General features: G+C 43.0%; 2 long non-coding RNA genes across 3 annotated transcripts; one reads left to right on the top strand and one right to left on the bottom strand.

Annotated features, from left to right (window-relative positions):
- The first annotated feature begins 3310 nt into the window (after positions 1-3310).
- Positions 3311-5978, top strand: LOC309515369. Of its 2 annotated transcripts, XR_014212427.1 has the most exons (4): positions 3311-3782; positions 3861-4322; positions 4968-5342; positions 5702-5978. It is a non-coding gene; the product is annotated as an uncharacterized lncRNA (long non-coding RNA). The 2 variants fall into 2 exon arrangements; XR_014212428.1 differs by having other exon boundaries at positions 3311-4322; positions 5702-5926.
- A 3317-nt stretch (positions 5979-9295) lies between these two features.
- Positions 9296-11730, bottom strand: LOC309515454. The gene is made up of 3 exons (XR_014212488.1): positions 10843-11730; positions 10048-10137; positions 9296-9781 (listed from the first exon to the last, which is right to left on the bottom strand). It is a non-coding gene; the product is annotated as an uncharacterized lncRNA (long non-coding RNA).
- Between the last annotated feature and the right edge of the window lie 6745 nt (positions 11731-18475).

Below are 18475 nucleotides of genomic sequence, written 5' to 3'. Positions count from 1 at the left end.
GGCTGACACGTGATCAGTATCAGTCTGAAATGGGCTGTGTCCACATGCATAGCATTTTTTCCATAGGGAATGGAAACGCTTGTCAGTCATGCGTCTAAGGAAGAATATTCTGAGGTTCAGGTGTAAACATGTGGCCAACCATTGGGGTTTCTCTCGGTCTACTTTCTCCTACTAAACCACTTTACTAGAAGAGGTACTGTTGAGAAAATCAGTGAATAAACAGCTGAATTGTTAACTGAATTGTTAACTGTTAACTGAAGTCAAGTTTGGAAATGTTAAAATGATTTTAAAATTAGTGAAATGTATAAAACTGAAAATTATATATATATATATATATATATATATATATATATATATATATATATGCAGGTTTTGGTGTCTTCGGGTGTCTTCCCGTGTAAGAGTCGGGGTGTCTGTGCGACGTTTCGACGAGGTCTCACTCGTCATCTTCAGGCTGGTGCTTTCGGCTTCTTGTTACTGGAACAGAGCAGAGTCTGGTGTTTGAGTTCCTATAAATACTGTTGAGGGGTGTGGTGTATAGCCTCCAACGTTCTGGGCAAAGAGGAAGTTCCTAGATTAGTGTGCCTTTTCTTCTTTTGTTCCTTAATTACTTGAGGGATATCTTGGGTGATTTCATGAGTGATATTCAGAATATCACTGGGTGGGTCATTAAGTGTAGATTAGTTGCTAAAGCTTTCGTGTCTTGACCTCTTGAGCTTGTGAAGAGTTTTTCTGAGAAGATGGCTGTGCTGCATTTAGTTGTGCTCTGGCTTGGCTTCGTGTATAGGGGCGAGCTATGGTTTTGTGCCTTGTGCCAGCCAGATCTGTGTAGGGATTGCAGGGGGGTGCAGCATCCGGAGGTGCCACTATAGTTTGGCTACTGGATGGAGTCTGTAATATGTCTGTGGAGAGGGTCTGGGTTTGGGTCTGGTGTGGTTGATTGGTGACGGCGTTCTGTGTGCCTCTGGTTCTGGTGTCGGTTTTTGTGGGGAGGGCTAATTTCCAGATGTCTGGCAGGCGGGACGTGTCGTCACGCTTGTTCATGTTGTGAGGGTGTTTCTCTATCTCGATGGCTTCCATGATTATTCTCTTGTGGTGATGTTACATGTTAAAGAGCAATTTGGAATCTGCAAAATTAATTTCATGTCCTGTTTCTTTCATGTGTTGGAAAAGAGAGGAAGTTTTTTCTTCTTTTTTGACGGCATTCTTGTGTTCTGCGATACGTGCATTTATTCGTCTGTTTGTTTGTCCAATGTACGTGGCTGGGCAGACTTTGCAGACTTCCTCTTTGCCCAGAACGTTGGAGGCTATACACCACACCCCTCAACAGTATTTATAGGAACTCAAACACCAGACTCTGCTCTGTTCCAGTAACAAGAAGCCGAAAGCACCAGCCTGAAGATGACGAGTGAGACCTTGTCGAAACGTCGCACAGACACCCCGACTCTTACACGGGAAGACACCCGAAGACACCAAAACCTGCATTCCTGTACCCGTGAAAATCTACGAAAGCAAATATATATATATATATATATATATATATATATATGAAAGAGATTGAACTGGTGAAAAGATTGTTGTTGCAGATAAAGAGCATGGAAAGGGCCTGAAGGCTACAGCAAGCAGCCATACCCAAATGGGGTCTGGGCAACAGCCAGTGATCGCTATGAGCAGCAGCTGTGGAAATGAGTTGCCAAGAATGAATGCGCTTAGCTTACAGCTTGGCTTCAAGGCAGATCCTGCCTCCTCCTGCCACCTCTCACCCCTTGTCTTGTTGACTGATCGCTCTTTAGAGGCTTCCACAGCAATTAGGTCAGCTGGAATTACTTGGAGTCAGTCTCAGTTTGGGGTTTGAAGCTCAGCCTTTGATCATATTGAGGGGGCCAATTCGGGCTGTCCTGTTAAGTGCTAACTCCACCTCCTGCCTCTTCAGACCACCTCTGTTGGGGTCTGCCTCTCTTGGCTCAGGAGACAACCAAAGCCAAGTCAACCAAAAATATTATCTATGGCAGTGATATTTTTTTGACGTCTCCAAGCTGCCTAACAGACTGTTGTAGGCTTATATACCCTTAAATAAATGCATGCAGAATACCTCTGAGGTCACAATGATGGTTGCTCAACAATGTTCTGATGCCATCTCAGTTGCTGCTCCTCATGTGTAGCAGCCTTTGGTATTCATTCCTAACAGCCACTTGATAGCTGAGGAACATATTTTTGTGGCTTTGGAATATGTCCACTATTCACTTAATCTGAATTGGTTAATTACAGTGATACCTCGGGTTACAGATGCTTCAGGTTACAGACGCTTCAGGTTACAGACTCTGCTAACCCCGAAATAGTACCTCGGGTTAAGAACTTTACCTCAGGATGAGAACAGAAATTGTGCTCCAGCGGTGCAGCGGCAGCAGGAGGCCCCATTAGCTAAAGTGGTGCTTCAGGTTAACAACAGTTTCAGGTTAAGAATGGACCTCCAGAATGAATTAAGTGAATTACATTCACAGGTAGGATTTGATTTTTTGTTTTATTTCTATAGGTATAGTGTAAGTTAGTTCAAAGTTTTAGTCATTTTGTTGGAGAGGTTAGATAGGTAACTTTGCTAATATGCTACATCTGACTCAGAATGTAGTATTTTATCGTAGGTTTTCTGTATACATGGTAAATACAGTGGTGCCTCACAAGACGAATGCCTCGCAAGATGAAAAACTCGCTAGACGAAAGGGTTTTGCATTTTTTGAGTCGTTCCGCAAGACGAATTTCCCTATGGGCTTGCTTCACAAGACGAAACGTCTTGCGAGTTCTTGCGAGTTTGTTTACTTTTTCTTAAAGCCGCTAAGCCATTAATAGCCACTAAGCCGCTAAGCCACTAAGCCGTTTATAGCCGCGAAGCCGCTAATAGCCACTAAGCCGCTAATAGCCGTGCTTCGCAAGACGAAAAAACCGCAAGACGAAGAGACTCGCGGAACGGATTAATTTCGTCTTGCGAGGCACCACTGTAAATGCATTTTGGGGAAGTTGGATTCTCTGTTCAGCTGGTCTTTTGTGTCTTCTTTTACATTCCTTTGCAGTTTCCTGAGCATTCCTCAATGAAAGCTTATTTTATTCATCAAGGTTTCCTACGCTGCTCAAAGAATTACCGTATTTTTTGCACCATAACACTCACTTTTTTCCTCCTAAAAAGTAAGGGGAAATGTCTGTGTGTGTGTTATGGAGGGAATGCCTACGGGTGGCATGCCTACGGATTTTCCTCCTCTAAAAACTACGTGCGTGTTATGGTCGGGTGCGTGTTATAGAGCGAAAAATACGGTACATTCCCAAAAGAGAGGGATATGCCGTTGAATCATTTTAACTCAGTCGCACAGGGCACTGCAAAGGAGTCCTGTTTATCTGAATCAGGTTTTAATGGGCATTGTGCCATGTCTTCTCTCTATTGTAGCGTACATTGTAATGTATTTGATGTAGGGAGATCTCTGCCTGGTCTGCTGAAAGTCAGTTTAACTGTCACTTGGGTCTGAACCAAAAGCTGTGAAGAAGGGTTAAAATTCTCAGTATGCAAAAGAACGGTTGGTTGGACTGTTTCAATTGGTGCACGTGGGTTTAGAATGCTCATTGAACAGCGTGATTGGCTGATGCTGGGCTAGAAGTATATCAATGGTCAACAGAGAGCATAAGTGGGAAGGTTACAGTTGGCAGTGCTGGAGCTTGGTGTTTGTAGAGTCACCCAGGAGACGATGGTTACAGCAGCAGAGGAAGAGGATGGGGGAAGGAGGAGGACATTGTGAGAGGTAGGTGGGGTGGTTTAATAGGTGAAGGATAGCTAAATCACTAGGCTTATCACGGATGGGGAATCTTTTTTCTCCAAGGGAAAGATACCATCACCCACCACCACCTTGGAGTGTGTGGGTCCAGCAAGCTTTGTACTGACGGATCACTAGCAACTGCACAAAATGGCAGATCACTGTACAGTGGTGCCTTGGTTCTCAAACGCCTTGGTTCTCAAACGCCGAAAACCCAGAAGTAAGTGTTCCGGTTTTCAAACATTTTTCAGAAGCCAAACGTCTTGTGCTGTTGTCGTCTATTGTTTCCAGGGCGCCTACACCAGTCAGAGGCTGTGCCTTGGTTTTTGAACATTTCAGAAGTCAAATGGACTTCCAGAATGGATTAAGTTTGGCACTTTTGTTTTTACTATTTATTTTGTGTTTTTGAGGCTTTTCGGTTCATTTGTTTTTGTGACTGTGTGGAGCCCAGTTCGGCTACTGATTGATTGTGTGACTGCAGAAATGGATAGAAGTCCCCCATCCAAACAATGACTATCATCAGTGCAGGTAAGAAAAAAAAATAATTTTAAATTTTATCATCTTCCATACTGTCTTAGTCATTTTATAGTACAGTACATTGATTATTGCTTTCATTTTAGGGATCAATGGTGTCATTAGATAGTAAAATTCATGTTAAACTGCTGTTTTAGGTTTTTTTTAAAAAAAGTCTGGAATGCATTTATCCATTTTGCATTACCTTCTATGGGAAAGTGTGCCTTGGTTTTGGAATGCTTTGGTTTTGGAACGGACTTCCAGAATGGATTAGGTTTGAGAACCAAGATACCACTGTAGTTCAATTTACTCTGGTTAATATTTTACATTCAATGCTATCATTTTGTGCAGGTTAAGATAGGTAGGAGACTAAACATCACTAATTTTTATCATAGGTTTTCTGTATAAACGGTAAATTAGGTATTTTGGGGGAACAATGCTTGGGTCTGGTTAGCGGACTGGGCACTGGAATGACGCAAAAGCAGTTAAACAGAAAGCAATGAGTGGTAAGGATCTGAAATGAAAATATAAATATAGGTTTTTCAATCAGTATGAACATGAGTAATTTTAAAATGCATTATGTCAGTATACCTTGTTTTGTGTTTTCTGGGAGGATTTATCTATTGTCTGACCATGACTTCTCCATCAAAAATGTTACAGAAAAGGTCTACAGAAATAGCCTATTAAATAAAAAAATGTCAAGCAACAGTTGGGTCACAGAGTCTTCAGTTGACCCTCTCATGGATAAAGTCCCTTCGCTGTGAGATATAACCAGAATATATCTGAGTGGACCAAGAAAATGCATCTCTGTTAATCTACAGGTAGTAATACACGAAGATAGCAATAAATACACTGAATAACAATATCTCAAACAGAAAATTTGAGATGCAATCTCTGAATCACCGGACCGTTCTTTGGCACGACATTGCTTTCGCAAGAGAAAAGTACAGAATGCAGCTCAGAGTGGAAAAAATATATGAACCTGTACAGAACTAGATATGGTATTTTAAGGAGAAGGCAACAAAAGATGAATAGGTAAGTTGAGTTTCTGATCATGCAAGTGCCCTGCTTACTTAATTGAGTTTGTTCTAGTGGATGACCTTAGAAATTAAAGCTATACCTCAAGACTGCTCTGGGCGCAAGAGTCATGAATATAATTTGGGCCAACAATGTACCAGTGCTCCACAGTTCTCCAGAACGTTCTTATGGATAGAATGTCATAGGAAAGATTTAGAGCAGATATTTCACTGTCAACTGTGAAACTGATTGCTGCATCAACCTCTTGTTCTGCTCGTTCATAGTCTCCAACTGCCCTGAAAATGCTGAGGTGGGAGTTGTAATGTCGTATTTTAAAGTGTGTGCAAGTCCATTGCCTTTATTTAATTTATCCCCAGACAGACTCCAACTCTGCAAGCTGGGCAGAAAGTACTTGGGAAGATGGACTTCAGGGTGGCAAGCTGGAAGGGATGGAAAAGTTCTTCATCCACTTATGTCTCCGCTGTTAAACTTTGTAATAATAATAATAAAAGTAATAATTTTTTATGTATATCCTGCCCATCTGGCTGGGTTTCCCCAGCCTCTCGGGGTGGCTCCCAACAGAATATTAAAAACGAATAAAGCATCAAACATTTCCCCATGATTTGTCCATGAATGGGGACAGATATGTGAGAAGGAAGGAAAGAAGGAAGGAAGGAAGGCGGTTGCCAGAGTCACTGTCTAGTTTATTGGTGTCCGTGTAGTCACCATTTAAGTTGCTGTTACTTACGTTGTTAGAAACCATTAGCCATTTAATGGAGGAAATCCTATGGAATCTGAAAATACCAGGTTTGAAATACTGGTTTATATCCTTCTGCCGCTGGTGCTCATCAGTCAAGCCACTGAAAAAAAGAAAGTGGTCACATTGGTACTTTTGTCATGTACAACAGTAGTGCGTCAGAGCAAAGTCATTGACTTAATAGGGTGGCCTGTTCAATTAATGAATTTTGCCTGCGCTTGCCTTTCCTTTCATTTCCCTGAGCTCTCTTTTTATGAAAGCCACATCTCTTGGGATGGATGCAGATGAGTTAAGATTGAAAGAGGCACCCAGTTACGCGAGGAGACGGCTGCCTACAACTTCTGCCCACGAGTCAAGGAGCATTGCATCGCTCCCTGCCTTCCTTCGAGGACTTGGGTGTGGTCAAATTCCCTGCACCCTGTAGTTCCTCATGAGAACTATGGCATGTCGCAACTTGAGAAATGATCGCCCATTAATAGTAGGAGGAGCTGGGCTTCATTGCTGACCTGGCTTCCCAGCCCTGCTTGCCGCTGCTTAACGTGTTGTGGGCACAGTGCCAGGAGACCCAATAGTGCCCATTGCTGTGTCTCCACTGTGCTGATCTGCCTGCTGCCCTGTCCCTCTCCTGTCCCCTCTAGGTCAGCCCCACAGCCCCACCCATGCTGCCCCGATGGCTGCTGTCGAGCACAGGGGCCCTTCCCTCACAAGCCACCTCTCCTCATTAGTTTTTCATACTAATTTTCACGGTATCCGTGAAAGCCACAACTATAATTTCTGTCAAGTTTCTAACAGGAATGACGCCGTGCTTATGCTTTTGTCTAACCCTCTCTCACCTGGTTTAAACCAGAATTTTCTTTCATTTTTTTCACAATAAGAGTCACACAATTAAACCAAAGTAATGTGTCGATTCCATCCTTTTCACATTGTTTCAGAGCTAGAAGAATAACCCGTAAGCATTTATTTGTCATGGCACCATTTTATATCTTTCATTGCAAACCTCTTGTTTTATTTTTTAAAAAAGAGGCACAGACTTGGAAAATAACAAAAGGAATCCATTAATGTTCACATTTCATTAAGTGCCTGTGATGACAACTTATTGTTGTCTTTAAAATAGACACCTGCATGGAAATCTAAATTATTCCTTTTATTTTATTTTTTTAAAAAAACACCGTTCCTCTTAATGTTTGGTGTTTTTCCACCTCACCTCCTTTTACTGAAAGTTAGATTGAGTTGGATAGTCTGCCCTTACTGAACTTGCTTTTTGAGTGATTCTACAGAAGGAGATTCAGAGTATTCCTGGTAATGTATTCCATTTGGCTGGAATACACCAAAAAGGAAGAAAGTTGACGTTCCACTCCTCCAGATACTCCGTTAGCAGTAAAGGTAAAAAGGTAAAGGACCCCTGGATGGTTAAGTCCAGTCAAAGGTGATTATGGAGTTGTGGCACTCATCTCGCTTTCAGGCCGAGGGAGCCAGTGTTTGTCCACTGACAGCTTTCCAGGTCATGTGGCCAGCATGACTAAACCGCTTCTGGTGCAACAGAACACCGTGACCGAAACCAGAGCTCACAGAAATGTCATTTACCTTCCTGCCACAGTGTTACCTATTTATCTACTCGCACTGGTATGCTTTCATGCTAGGTTGGCAGGAGCTGGGACAGAGCAAGGGGAGCTCACCCCATCAATCACATGATGTGGTGCATACACACCATTTGAATGGCAATGCCCATCAACTTTGGGGTGTCTTGGCCCCCTCAAATATTTCAGGGGGAGGGCGAAGGGATCTCGGCCCCTAGAAGTTGGCTCCGAAGCCCCACACCCGACCAGGCAATTTGGATTGGGAAATAGGACAGCAGAAAGGGTTAACTCCTCCACCTTTCCCCAGTGCTATGGCCCTGGTCTGAACTGGTGGCCCAGTAATAGGTTTTCTTATCATGTTTGGCACAAATCACCTGAGGGATAGATAGTTCAGCTGGTAGAGCGGAAGTCACAAAAACCAAACAAAAACCCTGCAAAAACATAAAACAGACAGACCTCAAAACGGAAGTGTGGCACTCAAATTGGAAGTGTAAGACTCAAAGCGGAGCATGTTCGGCTTCTGAAAAAAGTTTGCAAACTGGAACACTAACTTCCAGGTTTCAGTTTTTGCTTTCCAAGTTGTTTGAGTACCAAGGCATTTGAGAACCAAGGTACCACTGTACTGAAAGGATGGTGGTTCCTTGTCTGCTCCATAGGCTCCCTCCCCCCGCCTGGTAAAATGGTCCTGCCCGCTGCACATTATTTTACTATAAAATGCTGTTGTTGGCAGCGATTCAGTCTCAGGTTATTTTCTCACGCTGCCATAGACTTTTAAGCACTTACAAAGCAATACATTATTAGAGTGCTGTGAGTGCTTTCGGCAGAAAAGTATTGTCTTAAGCAAAGGAGGAGGGGGGAGGAGATGCATTTTCACCTTTAATGTTTCTGCATAGATCCTATCGTCTTGCTGTCTTTGTCTTCTGCCTTTTAGATAGCTCTGCTGGGTTTGGTGCTTGCATTTTTGAAGATTTGAATGAGAAGCATATTAAAGAGGGGAGCATGAGGTCCAAATCATGCCTTTGGCCTACCCTGTTGTAAATGATGGTGTATGTACTTTCATTTCTCTCTCTCTCTCAGTTTCTCTCATGATTTTTTTGTTTTATACATTTCAATACTTTTACAATCATTTTAAAATTTCAAAACTTGACTCCCTTCCCCCTCTTTCTGTGGTTCCTTAAATTTATTTTTAATATTTTCTGCATATCCAAATTAACTCAATTTGCTTAATTAACTAAATTTGCTCATTTATTCATCTGCTTTAACTACATACTCTTATATAACTGCAGGTTATTAGAATAATCCTGCCAGTGTTCTTATCTGTTTACAGTTTGTTTGTAAATATCCCATAAACCTTTTCCATTCTTTCATAAAAACTTTGCTATCTTGATTTCTTATTTTTCCAGTAAGTTTCACAGTTTCTGCATATTCCATAATTTTTTGTATCCATTCTTCTTTTGCTGGGGCTTCTTCTTTCCATTTTTGGGCAACATCTATTACAACGTTTATTATAAGAAAACATTACACATTAAAAGGCTTCCCTACACAGGGCTGCCTTCATAAGTCTTCTAAAGGTTATATAGTTACTCATCTCCTTGACATCTGATGGGAGGGCATTCCACAGGGTGGGTGATAGTGCTTTTTTTCTTAAAAAATGCTCAGGGGTATCCTTATTTTCCTACTCATATTGAAATACTGCCCTCAATGAGGCCAAAATTAGATTCACAAAATGTTTAGAGGTATGCGTACCCCTGCGTTCCCCCAGAAAAAAGCACTGGTGCCACTACTAAGAAGGTCATCAAGAGGTCCTAAAAGAGCAGATATCTTGAATAACCGGAAAATCACAGAGTAGGTGCTATTCCTTTTATTGAAATCTGTTCATGGAGGACACACACCTGGAAACAAGAGCCACCAACAGAATTACAAATTCGGCATTTATTTGCAAGACCTTGTCCAGAGGCCCACCGACAGCAATCAGTGGTTCCAGTTGAATGGTGTGCTTTTGGCTGCTTCCATCTGCTTCATCATCGTCAGGTATAATTGTTTAGCAGAACACAATATTGATTGGATATCTCAATTTGTGGGGTGCTGCCAGGTTCTTCAAATCACTCCAAGAGTAATTATTTCTATTGTATATTAAGCATACTTGGGTTACAGTGTACCCAAGTGGGCTAAGGAAGATAAAAGACACTCGAGCAAGAATAATACTAGGCAATGGAAGCACAGTATGCTTAGGCATGATTAACAGAGCAGTAATTATTTTTCTCTTTGTAAGCAGTATTCTGCTGTATTTTTCAACCTCCACTTCTTCTATGAAAGATAGGCAGGTGGGCAGCAAAACAGAGTTTTCTGTCTTGATGGACTGTTCCCAAACCTATTAAAATATGCCCACCTGGAAGTTTCAATAACCATCAGGTTGAGTGGTGTTCAGGGTTTTCTGTTTCACTGGTGTGTCTGGATCTCTATATTGCTGTGCAAGAAACTGGTGATCAAATGAGAAGAAGAGGATGATACTTTTTGATGAATTTGGTGAGATTCAAAAGATATGAATTCAATGCTCACTTCATCTTCATCATCATCATCGACATTAAATCTGATTCTTTTTCTGGTGGCCCATTATTTATACAACAGAACCATCACATTTTGTGGCAGTCCTCAGGGCCGTGTGATTATAACATAATTTATTTATTTTTAAAAACAACCCTGGATGGCCTTTAGTTTGCAAGATCTTTGGTCTATTCCAGGAAATGAAACCTGAAAGGAAACATCCAGACCACGTTGGACTACAACTGCCATCATCCCTGACCCTTGGGCATGATGGCAGGCTGCAAATAAGAAAGGTCACTGGTTCCCCATTCCTGTTCCAATGACAACACAACTCCAACAGCTAGCTGCTAGCTTTCCCAATCGTGGATTGTTGCAACTACTTTCTCATTGCCTTACTCTATGAGCCACAAGGCAGGATGATGATCTCACCCCTCTCCCATTCTGATTGGTTGCCAGTTGAGTTCATTGACAAAACAAGACATACGTTTATGGCTAGAATGAAACAGCTTGAGGGTGATGGGAAATCGTAGCTGCACTTAAAGAAAAACTTTTTTTCAGAAAAGAAAGGTGGCTATAAAAGTTATATAAAGACGTTCCACTTTCCAGTAAAGCGGTTGTCATGATGCCTGGTCTGTCTTGCCTTGATAATGTCAGTCAGTTTGACCTTTCATGCAATAGCACCAAACATCATTAGCCAGTCTTCCAGAGGCGCTGGCTTGCGAGGGCGATTGGCAGGGGCTGATGTTGTGTGCGTGACATCGCAATGTCATGACATCACATGCATGATGTATTGATGTTTCGCAACTTTCGCCTGTTGCAGGATCTTAGCCAGACCCAGCTGAATATAGCAGAGCATACGCAGACTTCCAGAAGCAATCAGTTGCAGGCAGGTAGGATGAATCAGGAACACGACACTGCTACTAGTAACTTGATTACTTAGAGGTGTTTATTATTTACAGCAGACTCTACAAGTTACTATATACAAGATACAGACACGGATCTTAAACTCTCTCTCTTAACAAACTCCAAATGATTCTCAGAACACCACACTGACCAACCAACTATCCAGCCAAGGAAGGTCATGAGTCATCTTGCCTATGTGGAGACCTCGACCAATAGCAGAGCTGTATCCAAGGCCCCACATCTCTAGGCAGAATAAGTCCCTCTGCTCAGTCTTCTTGGCCTTCAGCCAACTCTTAATTCTGTGGGAAGCTGCACGTAGGCAAAATCCCAACATGATGTTGGGAGGAGCTGGGCACAGAGTTGAACATGGCGGCCGCACAGCTCAGTAGCCAGTGGCTCCTTCTCCGCCTCCTTTTCGTGCCACCACTAGAAGGAGGCTACTTTGACCCTCCTCCCCCTCCGCTGCTGCAGCAGCAGGAGGAGGAGCCAATCTCTGGAGGCATGCCATGTTTGGCTCTGCACTTTTAGGACAATGGGGGGGGGACTGGCCCTTATGTCAAAAATATAGGGCCTCCCAAAGGGCTCAGCCCCTAGAAGCTAGTTCCCTAAAGTCTTCTAATCTTGGTATCTCCATCCTATCAACACTACTTAGTTTGAATATATATATGAAGTGAAGGACGTGAGGCAGGAGTTGATAATGCAGGTCAGCTGCACGCAGGTGAGCTGTAAGCAAGCTGCTGGCCAGCTCTGTGGAGGCTCCTTTTATTGACACAAATATGCAAACCCAGGCAGATACATTTTGGGCTGAGACCTTTACACATCTTCCAGTCCCGAGATCGTGGGCAGGTACAAAGTTATTTTGGCACCTATTTCCCCCTTGCACAGTGTATGACGAAGAAGACAAAAGGTCTCAGAGACAAAGGTCACAGACAGGACACCGCAGACTACTGAGACCGCAAAGGGTTAGACAGAGGGCATGATGTTCAGACAGCTGTGGCTTTGTCTGTGAGGGGGAGTGTGCCCCACACCCCAAGGTCATGCGTGCAGGCAGGCTGAGGCTGCCTGTGGGTGGGGAGTGTCCTCCAGACCCAGCGATCATCCCTACATCTCCATCTTATCAACACTACTTAGGTAAAGGTAAAGGGACCCCTGACCATTAGGTCCAGTCATGGCCGACTCTGGGGTTGGGGCGCTCATCTCGCTTTATTGGCTGTGGGAGCAGCTTCCGGGTCATGTGGCCAGCATGACTAAGCCGCTTCTGGCAAGCCAGACCAGCGCACGGCAAACGCCGTTTACCTTCCTGCTGGAGCGGTACCTATTTATCTACTTGCACTTTGATGTGCTTTTGAACTGCTGGGTTGGCAGGAACAGGGACTGAGCAATGGGAGCTCACTCCGTCACGGGGATTCGAACCGCCGACTTTCTGATCGGCAAGTCCTGGGCTCTGTGGTTTAACCCACAGCGCCACCTGCGTCCCTCAACACTACTTAGTTTGAGTATATATAACCCCATTTAAAATTAAGGTGCCGGATACAGTAATTCACAATTCACTTTGTTTAACTTGGTACGGTAGCAACGGGGACTCAAATAACCAGCAGTAGCCTGAGACCAAGCATTTCTGAGTGCTAACGTTGCCTTATCTTAAATATTTTGAGACATGGGACTACTTTTGCTTTGTGCCTTTGTCTCCAGCATGCTAAAGCTTTTACCCCAGTCTGAGGGTTTTTTTGGGTGGGGGACTGGATAACTGGCCTCCCCTTGGCTTATAATCTACAAGATCTGGAATTTTCTTTCCTATCCTTGGTCTTCCCCATTGAAACGTTCAGTTTCCGGCATTCTTCCTCACACCTTTATGCATCTTGGGGACTGCTAAAGGGTTACAAAAGACCAGGAGAGGAGGAGATCACAGTTTCAAATGATGATCAGAGACCAATGACAGAGTCACACTTAAGGGATAATGTTGTTAAAACAGAATTTGCCCCAGTATTAAAAAATAAATAAAGATAAAGGTTGCAACTTGAAATGTGTATTTATTTCTTCAGAAATAATGTTTTTGAAGGTTTCCCATGGGGCCCTAAATGCTCTTTTCAAAATATGTCACCACGTTTTCTGCCAGCTCTGTTGAACAGGTTCCCCCCAGATGTTTACTTATGCCTTGTAAAAATGACATCGCACAGAAGCTGCTTGATGTGACTTTGTGAATGTCTGAGGTATTTGATGGCTGAAATATGTTCCTGAGGCAATATGGCGAAAAGATGAAAATTTAAAAATAAAACCCTTTCAGGTCACAGAACACCCAATGCTCATAGCTGTCAACGTTTCCCTTTTTTAAAGGGAAAGTCCCTTATTTTGAATAGGATTCCTCGCAAGAAAAGGGAAAAGCTGTTAGCTATGCCAATGTTGCATCAAATTAATGGTCTAATATTATGGGAGGGGTTTTCAGAATAGATAGTCAACATAAGTCAAATTGAATAGGATTGTTCTACCAGAAACCGGTAATTGGCACTAATTGAATGAGATTGTGAGATGCTGAAGTCAGTAGTCATTGCAAGACATTTCCCACAATACACCAGTTTTAGGAATATTAGGAATATTATTGGAACACCAGGACATGAGGAATAAAGTGGTACCTCGGGTTACATACGCTTCAGGTTACATACACTTCAGGTTACAGATTCCGCTAACCCAGAAAAGGTGCTTCAGGTTAAGAACTTTGTTTCAGGATAAGAACAGAAATTGTGCTCTGGCGGCACAGCGGCAGCGGGAGGCCCCATTAGCTAAAGTGGTACCTCAGGTTAAGAACAGTTTCAGGTTAAGAACGGACCTCCGGAACAAATTAAGTACTTAACCTGAGGTACCACTGTACTAATAGGAGGCAGGCAATTTCGATTGTTTCCCTATGTATTTAAAAGGAAATATGAAAAGTGGCATTTGCGGACAGTTTCAGTTGTCACTAGCAATTTGGTCAGGCACTGAATTTCTTTGGATACATACACACACACACAAAAATGGCTGTACCCTTGCTGACTCCTCCTGCTCCAGATTAACCCCTTTGTTCCCCCTTCCCACCCTGTGTGTTCTGCTCAAACTGTCACTGTTCTTTTCTCTCTTTTTTGAAAAATTTTGTTATTTGATTTTACAAGTATAGAATTATAACAATACGAATCACATACCCATATTTAGATATTTCTCTGAATCTCCAGACTTCCCACCATCCCCTCCATGGGTCCTATTAACTTTTCAACTGCACATTATTTCATAATCCATATTTTGTATCTTTCCATATTAACCATAATATTTGCTACAAGTGTTGTTAAAATCCTGCCTATGTTTTCATCTGCTTACAGTGGTCTCCTAAATAAATTATAAATTTTCTCCATTCTTTATTGGAGTTTTTGTCTTCTTAGTTTCTGAGCCTTCCAGTAAATTTTGCCATTTCGGCCTATTCTTTGCCATTCCTCTCTGGACTTCATCCTCTTTCCATCTCTGGGCTAGTAACATTCCTGCGGCTGTTGTTGCATACCTAAAAAGTCTTTTCTGCTCCTTTGGGATATCAGTACCTACAATTCCCAATAAAAAAAGCTTCTGGTTTTTCTTTATAAAGGTTATTTTAAACGTTTTTCTTCACCATATGTGGTGGTCCTGTAAGGTGATAAAAGCATTCTGGGAAATGATATATAAAGAATCAAACTCTAAAAAGCCACTTTCCCTGTCTCAGCTCCCTCCATCCCTGCTTCACTCAAACCTCTGCTTTTGTTTAAACTGCCATTTCCCTCCTCACTCCCATTCAATGAGCACCGGTGTTGCGCCATCTGCCTTCTCATTTGCTCCCCTATCCCACCCTGACTTCACGCAAATCCAGGATTGCGACATGGCACGACTAATCCTCCAATGGGGGAACTGATCTTAAGGCTTCTCAGCTCTGCATAGAGATCCTAGGGATCCAGGACCTTCTGCACTCAACGCAGGTGTTCTGCCACTGAATGGTGGCCCTTTCTCATACCAAGACATAGGTGAGAATTGTGCCTAGTTTGTTGCATGTGTATGCGTTTGGGAGCTGCAATGTACAGTCAACAGTCAGGTTGAGCGTGTTACTTCCAGGTTTCGCCGCTTGCGCATGCACAGATGTTCAAAAAGATGTTGGCAGGAAATTGAAGCAACTAAATGCACAAATTGTCATCTCATCTGTCCTCCCAGTTGAACGACATGGCCCAGGGAGAGAGGGAAAAATAGTGGAAGTGAACAGCTGGCTTAGCAAATGGTGTAAACAGGAACGGTTTGGATTCTTAGATCACGGACTGCAGTTTCTTGAAGATGGACTTCTGGCAAGCGATGGGCTGCACCTCACAACGGTTGGGAGAAATGTTTTTGCCAAAAATCTCAGAAACCTCATCAGGAGGGCTTTAAACTGACTAATGTGGGGGGAGGGAGACAGTGCTCCTGAAGGTAGGAGTCTATCAATTGATGAAGATGATCATCCAAATGTCATAGACCAAATGGAGCAAACAGCACGCAGACCTAGTGGTGGGAGGAAAAAATCCTTAAATAAGAGACACCGGGGAATGATTAATGGACTTCAATGTCTGTACACTAATGCGCAAAGCATGGGAAATAAACAAGATGAGCTTGAGCTCTTGGTACAGCAAACTAAATATGACATAATAGGCATCACTGAAACCTGGTGGGATAAGTCCCACGATTGGAATGTAAAAATGGGGGGATACAATCTATTTCAGAGAAACAGACCAGACAAGAAAGGAGGAGGAGTGGCGTTATATGTCAGGGATGTGTATACCTGTGAAGAGATCCAAGATTTAGAACCTCAAAGCCAAAGTGAGAGCATTTGGGTCAAAATTAAGGGAGAGAAAAATAACAGAGACCTCATTGTGGGAGTTTACTATAGATCCCCAAGCCAAACGGAGGACATAGATGATGCCTTCCTGGAACAGATGGCCAAGCATGCAAAAGGAAGGGAGATAGTAGTAATGGGGGACTTCAATTACCCGGATATTTGTTGGATGTCAAACTCAGCCAAGAGCATAAGGTCAAACAGATTCCTCACTGGCCTTGCAGACAACTTCATTGTCCAGAAAGTGGGAGAAGCAACAAGAGGAATAGCCATTTTAGATCTGGTCCTAACCAATGTTGATGACCTGGTTAGTGGGGTAGAAGTGGAAGAATCATTAGGCGTGAGTGATCATGCTCTTCTGAAGTTTACTATACAGCGGAAAGGAGCAGCCAAGCATACTAGGACTCAATTTCTTGACTTTAAGAAAGCCGACTTCATAAAACTTAGGGAAGTGCTGGGTGAGATCCCATGGACAGTAATACTAAAAGGAAAAAAGGAAAGGGAGTTCATGATGGCTGGGAGTTTGTTAAGAGGGAGATAGTAAAAGCACAACGTCAGGCAATACCAATGAGACGGAAACATGGAAGGTGCCTAAAGAAGCCAGGGTGGCTATCTAAAGAACTTTTAACTGAGTTAAAATTAAAAAAGGATGTGTACAAAAAATGGAAAAGGGGGGAAACCACCAAAGAGGAATTCAAACAAATAGCCAGCACGTGTAGACACAAAGTCAGAAAAGCTAAAGCACAGAATGAACTCAGGCTTGCTAGAGAGGTTAAAAGCAACAAAAAAGGCTTTTATGGGTATGTTCGTAGCAAAAGGAAGAACAAAGAAACAGTGGGGTCACTCAGAGGAGAAGATGGTGAAATGCAAACAGGGGACACAGAAAGGGCTGAACTCCTCAATGTCTTCTTTGCCTCAGTCTTCTCCGATAAAGAAAACAATGCCTGACCTCAAGAATTTGGAGCAAATGATTCAGCAAAGGAAACACAGCCCAGAATAACTAAGGAGATAGTAGAAGAATACTTGGCTAGTTTAGATGTATTCAAGTCTCCAGGGCCAGATGAACTGCATCCAAGAGTATTAAAAGAACTGGCAGATGTGATCTCAGAACCACTGGCAGTCATCTTTGAGAATTCCTGGAGAACAGGCGAAGTCCCGGCAGACTGGAGGAGGGCAAATGTTGTCCCTATTTTCAAAAAGGGGAAAAGAGAGGACCCAAATAATTACCGCCCAGTCAGTCTGACATCAATACCAGGGAAGATTCTGGAGCAGATCATTAAGCAAACAGTCTGTGAGCACCTAGAAAGGAATGCTGTGATCACCAATAGTCAGCATGGATTTCTGAAAAATAAGTCATGTCAGACTAACCTGATCTCGTTTTTTGACAGAATTACAAGCCTCGTAGTTGAAGGGAACGCAGTGGATGTAGCCTACCTTGATTTCAGCAAGGCATTTGACAAGGTGCCCCATGATATTCTTGTAAAGAAGCTGGTAAAATGCGGTCTTGACTATGCTACCACTCAGTGGATTTGTAACTGGCTGGCTGACCGAACCCAAAGGGTGCTCATCAATGGTTCCTCTTCATCCTGGAGAAGAGTGACTAGTGGGGTGCCACAGGGTTCTGTCTTGGGCCCGGTCTTATTCAACATCTTTATCAACGACTTGGATGATGGCCTCAAGGGCATCCTGATCAAATTTGCAGATGACACCAAACTGGGAGGGAGAGGACAGGATCACACTTCAAAACGACCTTGACAGATTAGAGAACTGGTCAAAAACAAACAAGATGAATTTTAACAGGGAGAAATGTAAAGTATTGCGCTTGGGCAAAAAAAAATGAGAGGCACAAATACAAGATGGGTGACACCTGGCTTGAGAGCAGTACATGTGAAAAGGATCTAGGAGTCTTGGTTGACCACAAACTTGACATGAGCCAACAGTGTGACGCGGCAGCTAAAAAAGCCAATGCAATTCTGGGCTGCATCAATAGGCGTATAGCATCTAGATCAAGGGAAGTAATAGTGCCACTGTATTCTGCTCTGGTCAGACCTCACCTGGAGTACTGTGTCCAGTTCTGGGCACCACAGTTCAAGAAGGACACTGACAAACTGGAACGTGTCCAGAGGAGGGCAACCAAAATGGTCAAAGGCCTGGAAACGATGCCTTATGAGGAACGGCTAAGGGAGCTGGGCATGTTTAGCCTGGAGAAGAGGAGGTTAAGGGGTGATATGATAGCCATGTTCAAATATATAAAAGGATGTCACATAGAGGAGGGAGAAAGGTTGTTTTCTGCTGCTCCAGAGAAGCGGACACAGAGCAATGGATCCAAACTACAAGAAAGAAGATTCCACCTAAACATTAGGAAGAACTTCCTGACAGTAAGAGCTGTTCGACAGTGGAATTTGCTGCCAAGGAGTGTGGTGGAGTCTCCTCCTTTGGAGGTCTTTAAGCAGAGGCTTGACATCCATATGTCAGGAGTGTTCTGATGGTGTTTCCTGCTTGGCAGGGGGTTGGACTCGAT

Source organism: Podarcis vaucheri (genome assembly GCF_965113315.1).
Source record: "Podarcis vaucheri genome assembly, chromosome: 12".
Classification (NCBI taxonomy): domain Eukaryota; kingdom Metazoa; phylum Chordata; class Lepidosauria; order Squamata; family Lacertidae; genus Podarcis; species Podarcis vaucheri.
Note: the sequence above shows the minus strand (reverse complement) of the source record. Positions and strands in the feature narration are given on the sequence as shown.